We start from the raw sequence: 8,392 nt of genomic DNA, 5'->3' as shown, positions 1-8,392 counted from the left end.
TTGATAAGGGGCCCTAGATACTAGTGTAAACCCTGGCATTAGTTCAATAGTGAAACCTATATCTCTTTTTGGAGGTAGCCCTGGGATTTCTTCAGGAAATCCATTCGGAAAATTCTGCACTATTGAGATGTCTTCTAACGAGGCAGATTTTTCCTTTGAATATGAGTATCCTGCTTGTATTGCATAAATATGACACCCTTTCCGGATACGTTTGGCTAGTTGGGGAGTTGTCATGGGACTCAACTTTATAGGTCTTATTATCCCCTAGATCTCTTGTCTCATACCATTCTTGTCCATGTAGTTAATGGTTTTAATTTTACAATTCATAAGAGAACCGTTTTTTTCTAATCAATCCATATTGATTAAAATATTATACGTAACACATTCAAGTTTTCCATAATGGCCTAATCAGCTATCTGTAGGGGACAATTGCTGACCCTGGCCAACACTCTCCTCTTGGCCCCTGTAGTTAATTGCACTAATGAGGGACTCTTAAACTTAACAACTTGCAGATTGCACTGTTCTACAATTTTGGGGCTAATATAACTTAAGGTAGCTCCTGGATCACTTAAAATAGACACGGTTTGGTTAAAGATTTTACATTCAGACCCCATCATCGTCGGTTGGTACTCCGCCTGATGATCCTCAAGAGCGGCATTGATTTTTGGCATGCTTCTTGCCACTTCCTCGACCGTCTATGCATCTTGAACCTATGCCACTTGATCAATTCCTCGGCATTGGGGATAGTTTTTAACATAATGATGCCCTCCAGATCCCCAAAATTCTATCGAGGGTCTTGCTGCCATTTCCACTTCAGTCCTTACTGATTGTTCATTAGCCTTGGTTTCGCTGGGAAATTTGAGCTTGTTAGGATTTCTGTTCATACTTCTATTTATCTAACCTCTCAGAGGTTTATTGACCATAAAATTGTTTACATTAATGTCATTACAGGAAAATTTACTCACTTTTTTGTCATTCCATTTCTTACCTCCATCCCCTTTTTCTTATTTTTCTGGTACCATACTCTAGCCTTCTGAATGACATCATCCATAGTCTTTGGGTTATCGAACTGAAGGCGTTCTTTGATGAATAACGGCAAGTTGCTAACAAACCACTGCACCTTAGCCTTTTCTTCTCGTATGTATGGGACATAATGCAGCAAACAGGTGAACTTGGTTATGAACTCATCCATAGATAGATGTCCTAAACATACGTCATGAAACTCATTGGCCTTCTCATCATAAAATCCTTCCATTAGTTATTTCTCCTTGAAGTATTTTTGGAATTTATCCTGGGCTATGCTTTTTTCATTTACAGCACGAACTGTCTCTATTTCGTCCCACGACAGGGTGGCTTTTCCCTACAATTAAAATATTCCTGACCAGGCTTTTAAATTATAATCTTACTTGTACAGCTCAAAATACTTGTTCATGTTAATGAGCCAAGCTTCTACTGCCTCCTCCTGTTTGCCATTAAAGAGTGGAGGCTTTATCTTTCGAAATTCTCCATGAAGTTCTATTCTTTGTCTCTTGTACTTGTTGTGTTCTGATACGTTACTCGATAATTCTTCCTGGTTTTCTTCACCAACTTCAGTTTCTGATCGTTCGATATGAAATTCATGTTCTCCAGTAATACTCCCTTTCTCAGGACTGGCGATGGTTTGTCTCTGATTTGGTTTGTTTGATAAACTTTTCATGATTTTTTCCTGTTCCTGCATTAATCTTTCATTGTCTGCTCGAAGTCGAGCCATTTCTGCTTTTAACTCCTGCATAGTTTCCAAAATGGTGGAATTAGTATTTCACGTATCTTCTCCCAACTGCACCCATACTTTAGGATTAGTCTCGTAAAAGGTTGCTACTCTTGTTCCTATCACCGTTCGGTGTGGTATGGTTCCGATTCTTCTCATATTAGCTATTTTTGGCTTTAGCTGTGCACATTACACAATTACTGTCAATACTAATTTTCTAGAGGACTCAGTTTTGGTAACTTGAGTTCTCTGATACCATATGTCATGAACCTCATAAAAAAAAAAAACTTTTACATTTGTAACCACAGTAAATACTAGATTTACCATACAATACGATCTAAGGTGGATGTAATTATTATTTCTATGTCTTTTACCATATGAGATATCATATAAACTTTATATCCTCTTTTCTTATTCGGTACAACTTTTAATGATTTGGAAACTACAAAGGTTATGAGTTATGCAAACGTTACTATAATCAAACCTTATGGTACATTAATTGAATTACATCGAATCTGAATAAATCTATTTCCAATCAGTCGTATTGTGGTTTTTATTGAAGTTTTCATAACTTTAATCAAGAAGTACATGCATTAATTCCATTTGTTATCTGTTGGGTAGCTCACCTCCCTCGGTTACTGGACCCTCTCTGGAGTGTTATCTCTCGGCCTCCAGTTGTACTTTTCTTGGCTTTGATCCCAGAGTGCGATTGACAGTGATGCTTAGCTCTGCAAATCGGACGGAAAATGTAGCTTTAGGTGGGAATAAACCCTAGAAAGAAGGGGTGACTCATCCTTTGTTTCACTTTCTATTTTCCTGGATTGATTTATGCAATGGGCATGGCACTTCCTCCTTCAGGTGAGTTTCTGTGTTTACTATCATTGTTTTGATGGGTTTTATACCATGTAGACCAATTATTATGGTAATCAAGGGTTTGTTGTTCATTTCCTTGGTCTGTGATTTTGTTTTCTCCTGCTTCAGGTTGTTGAATTCGGAAGGTTTCTCCATCGAACTAGGTAACCGTTTCCCTTACACATTGTTCTCGGATAATGATGGCTATATCTTCTTTTCGAAATTCCTTTAGCTGCATTTTAAGGTTTTTCTCTGTTGATGTCTTGCATGTTCATCAGGCTCAATAGCTAGAGGGGCACTTGCTTCAGCTCTTCCTGTCAGGAGTTCAGACCTTGGTTCCCAAGTTGTCTGGGTATGCATAGGGGTTCTAAATTGTGGGTTGAAAGTGTAATGGCCTTGATGAAGAACATTTTGAACATAAAGAATAATATCTTTTTATTTCTATTTTAAGAATGTATTTGATGAGAATTTCTGGCCATGAGTCGTAGATCTTATTGACTACTTTGATATTCTAATGGAGTTCATTCATGTTAAGCAACATGTATTTTTCCTCTTTTTTATTGATTGTAAGGTTTAAACCTACTCTCTATCTTGGAAGGGGCTACGACCTATTGGTTTATCTCATTGGTTTAGGGAAATTACAAACCCTTGTAACTTTTAATCATAAACTTGAGTTTTAATGGAGAAGTCTTCGGTTTGGTTTATTTATTTTCTAAATTATACAGTAATGGTTTCAAGTTCTATTCTCGTCTATTGGTTTTTATGCATGAACTTGTATGCAAAAGCCTTCTGAATCTATTGTATATTTGTTTATGCAGGTAAGCACATTCATTTTTATGATTTGTTTCAACAGTCATTTCTCGCGAGGTGTTGACTCCATAGCCCCGGATAATATACATTCAAATAAATCGTTTTCTTAACTAGTTGTTGGTTAATATGGTTTTCTCATAATTACATATCTCGATTTTAGGTTTATAGTTCCTTCGCCTGGTTCATTACCAATGATGCCGAAAGGAGTTCTATTCCTTTTCTTTTCTAATTTGGTGTTTTCCCCTATTTTATGGAAAACTTCTATGCATGCTTGTGTTGTTATACTTAGCTATCTTTTCAGTAGCTAGCTATCTAGTTATTCTAGCTATACTTAATAATGGAATAGACTTGTATCTCTGTCGACAAAACTTCACATTTAATGCTTTACTTTCCTTGAGCTTTAGGGTTTAACACTTCAACCATTATGAACCTTTGTTTCTTCTTTTTGTTAGAATTTAACTTATTGACAACTAATATGTTTACCTATCTTAACCACTAGCATTATACACATTTTTACTCATACTATAATTTAACTTATTAAGCAGTAAACAAAGCATGCATTTATACCATTCAGAAATAAACAAAATCATTGACTAAGGTTCGAGTTCCAGATTATACTCATCCAACTTGCTGAACTGGAAGTAACTTTATCTATTAATTTGCCTCCCAACCTTGAGACTAGTGCGCTTTCGCTCCCTGTCTCCCCCCGAGCCACCCTACACAAGGTTTCTCTTGAAAAACCTGGTCTTGAGTAGTAATGACTATCTAGTCTTCACAAGACTTAGCCACTCCACAATGTTTGTTCTTACATCGCAACAATTGTTTTCCTCATTCTTTACCTCTATTCCTCATTGGTCTCAGATGCCTCCCATCCTCTTGATCTTGGAATAATGTTCTCGTGGAAGTAGTTAGGGTTGGATAACTACCTAGCCCAATTGTTTCTTGAGAATCAAAACTGTCATACTTCACACAATTCATTTTAAATTAATTAATTACTGCCCTTATTTTTGCATTCCACTTTTCAGATATTTAAACCGAAATTAACAAATTATTTATAAACTTAATCAATTTCCAGTTTGTAAAAATATGCAGTAAATAAATATTTACACATATGAGGGACATCATAGAGAGTGAGTGATGGGGGAAGAGAGAGGGAGGTAGGAGAGAAATGGAGAGAGAGGGAGAACAAGAGACAAGACTTGAGAGAGAGGGAGAACGAGAGACGAGACTTGAGAGAGAGGATGAGAGTGATGGGGGAAGAGAGTGGGTTGGAGGGAAAAGAGAGAGAGAGAGAGAGAGAGAGAGAGAGAGAGATGGGGGTAGAGAGAGGGAGGTAGGATAGAAAGGAAAAGAGAGAAAGTACCAAAGAGTGGACTTGAGAGAGACGAGGAGAGAGGGAGGGAGAGAGGAGGAGAGATAGAGGGGTAATAAGATGGAGTTGGAGGGGGAGAGAGCGAGGGAAGAAGAAATACATAGAGAGTGAGAAGTGAAGAGATAGGGGGAGTTACAAGAGAAAGATGAAGAGAGAGTGTGTATGTTTGGGGGTGAGATAAAGAGACAAAGGAGGAGAGATGGAGAGAATGGGGGAGAGGAAGAGAGAGGAGAGAGGGAGGGATATAATAATAGAGTTGGAGGGTGAAGAGAGAGAGGGAGAGAGACGAAGGAAGACAGAGAGGCTTTGAGAGAGTGGAGAGAGAGGGGGAAGGAGATATGGAATTGGAGGCTGAGAGAGAGGGAGGTAAGAAGAAAGAAATAGAGAGAGAAATTTGTTGAGAGAGGAATAGGGAGTGATAAGGAAGATAGAGAGAGGGATATCGGACATCAAGAGGGGAGAGAGGTAGAAGCGGGGGAGAGGGAGAGAAGAGGAAGAGAGAGAGGGGGAGAGGAGGAGGGAGGGATAGATAGATATATTGGAGAGAGAGAGTGTGTATGTTTTGGGGGTGATATAGAGAGAAAAAGGGAGATAGAGATATAAATGGAAAGTTAAGAGAGAGAAGAAGAGAGAGATAGATAGAGGGATTGATATATATGGAGTGAGAGAGCGCGTGTGTTTGGAGGGTTGAGATAGAGAGATAAAGGAAAGATGGAGGGAGATATAGATATATATGAAGGGGGGAGAGATGGAAGAATATTTCTAGCACTAGATGCATTGATTTCAGTGTAGATGGTGACTTCTAATCCTATTTTCTTTCTGGCACTAGATGCATTGATTTTAGTGTAGATGTTGATTTCTAATGATATCTGGTTGCTTACATTAGATGCATCGATTTCAATGTAGATGATTTCTAACCCTATTTAATTGCTTGCACTAAATGCAACATTGGTTTTAGTGTAGATGGTGATTTCTAATCCTAATTGATTTCTTGCACTTGATGCATTTATTTCAATGTAGATGTTTATTTCTAATAATATTTGATTGCTTGCACTGGATGCATTGGTTTAAATGTAGATGACTTCTAATCCTATTTGATTGTTTGCACTAAATGCATTGATTTTAGTGTAGATGGTGATTCCTAATCCTATTTGATTGCTTACTGTAGACGCATTGATTTTAGTGTAGATTATGATTTCTAATTCTATTTGATTGCTTGCACTAGATGCATTGAATTTAGTGTAGATGGTGATTTCTAATATTATTTGATTGCTTGCACTAGATGCATTTATTTCATTGTAGATGTTGGTTTATAATCTTATTTGCTTACTTGCACTAGATGCATTGGTTTTAGTGTAAATATTGTTTTCTAATCTTATTTTATTGCTTGCATTAGATGCATTGATTTCAGTGTAAGCACAAAAAATTCTTGACAATGTACATTGATTTTTTTGTTATAGTGTAAACATTGTTTTCTAATCTTATTTGATTGCTTGCATTAGATGCATTGATTTCAGTGTAGATGTTGATTTCTGATTTGATGTAATTGGATGTATGATGGTACATTAATTTTAAAGTGATTGGATTATCATTGTGCATTGATTTCAGTGTAAGGAAAAAAAATTCTTGACAATGTACATTGATTTTTTTGTTATAGCAATTCAACCTGTTAATATTGGAGAGAAAGAAATGCATCGTATGATGTTTACTACAATAGCTCGAGCTAAAGATTTAAATGGTTTATGATTTAACTTGTCATTTTCATATAATCGATATCAAAAGATGACAATTGTTTTGAAAAAATGACAAAAGTAACAAGGGTGACAATAAGAATAGTAGAAGAAAATAGTTTGAGATTAGTGACAATGAATATTATTTATAATTGACTATATTCTTATGTTGGCATTATGTTTCTGGTATGGCTATATGTTACAAATGTTGTACTTGATGGCAACTCCCGTGGCAAGGCCCTCTTTTTGTTGATAATATAGAAGTACGCAGGAAATCAGATCATAAGGTGCGTACCCGCAGGTACACCATGCAGGGACCGCATCCAGATACGCAGGCCAGCCGTTCAGGAGGTGCGTCCCCCCAGTGCACACATTTCAAGGCAGAGAAAAGCACACCTGGGGTTTCTTATGTTTTACTCTTGGTATTTAGCCGATGGTTTTGGGTTATTATGGTGTCGGCTCGTGGTATTGTTCCATGATTTTAGGAGGAGCTTGCCTATATAAAGCAAAGGAGATCATTTGGCTTAAGCATGGTTTGGGTTGAATATCTTATGAGGGCTAGATCTGGTCTAGATCTAAACAAGGCGAATCTACTGATGGACCGAGATCTCTTCGGCGCATGTTCAGATCTGTAGATCTGACTGTTTGGGTTATTTCTAAAGTCTTGAAATCATCTATGCCCGAAGGTACGCAGGTACATTGAAAGAAAAGTGCGTACGTACGCAGGAGCGAAGCATTTCAGGTGCGCCGGTACGCAGGCACAGAAGGGGTGCAGGTGCGGGGTACGCAGGTACAGAAGGGTTGCAGGTGCGTACATACGCAGGCAGTTCAATAGACTCAGAGCGAGGTACGCAGGCTAGCAGTTGAGCAGGGTGCGTCCGGGACGCAGGCTAGCAGTTGAGCAGGGTGCGTCCGGGAAGCAGGCAAGCAGTTGAGCAGGGTGAGTACAGTAAGCAGGCCAGCAGTTGTGCAGGGTGCTTACGTAAGCAGGCGAGCAGTTGAGCAGGGTGCTTACTTCTCTTAAGATCTTTGTTTATCATTGTTGTGTTTTGGGTTTGCTCCTATTATTGTTGATCTGGTTGATTGGGTGATTCTCTTATACTTGATGATCATTTGATGCTTATGGATCCAGTTTGAAAATTTATGAAAAGTGGTCCTTGTAAGAAAAGAAGTAGGGGGTTGTAGCTCCCTTCCAGGAGAGACTGGAAGACAAGAGAGAGTTGTAGCTCTCTGCAGGTTGCAGCCTTCGTACTGGTAAAGGACTGCACTAGTACAAAACCATTGTAAAAGGAGTTTCTAATTTGAAAGAAGATAGAGACATATTGCAGCAGGTGGTTTTCACCCACATTAGGTTTCCACCTTACATCTTGTGTTCTTTGGTGTGACTATCTGTTTTCTTTTGTTCATGTCCATTATTTTATGGTACTGACATGCAAAAATAATTCAAAGAACAAATAAAGAAGATTTATTAAAAGAATTATTTAATACTGATTCACCCCCCCCTCAGTATTATTTCCAACATCTTATTATTCACATTTTCTATCATTCAACACTATTAAATGGTCACTTTACATCTAAAATTTTGGTTTCATCATTTTTCATAATTAAAGTTATTAACAATATTTATCATCTCAACAAACTGAGGTAACTGAGAAAATTTAAAATTAAAATAAATTACCAGATTAATTTGACACATATTTAGCATATTATTGATAAAATTAATCATATGTTCGTTAATTTTTTTTGGCCGCACACAACTGAAACTAGCCTAGATCCATTTTAATCTGGATCTATCCAGCCTCCAAAGGGATCAACAAACTGAGGTAACTGAGAAAATTTAAAATTAAAATGACCAAATTAATTTGACACATATTTAGCATA

This window comes from Pinus tabuliformis, chromosome 2_2, assembly GCF_031772625.1.
Source record: "Pinus tabuliformis cultivar Carrire ecotype Pingquan chromosome 2_2, CPIR1, whole genome shotgun sequence".
NCBI lineage: Eukaryota > Viridiplantae > Streptophyta > Pinopsida > Pinales > Pinaceae > Pinus > Pinus tabuliformis.
This window is presented reverse-complemented; position numbering follows the sequence as displayed.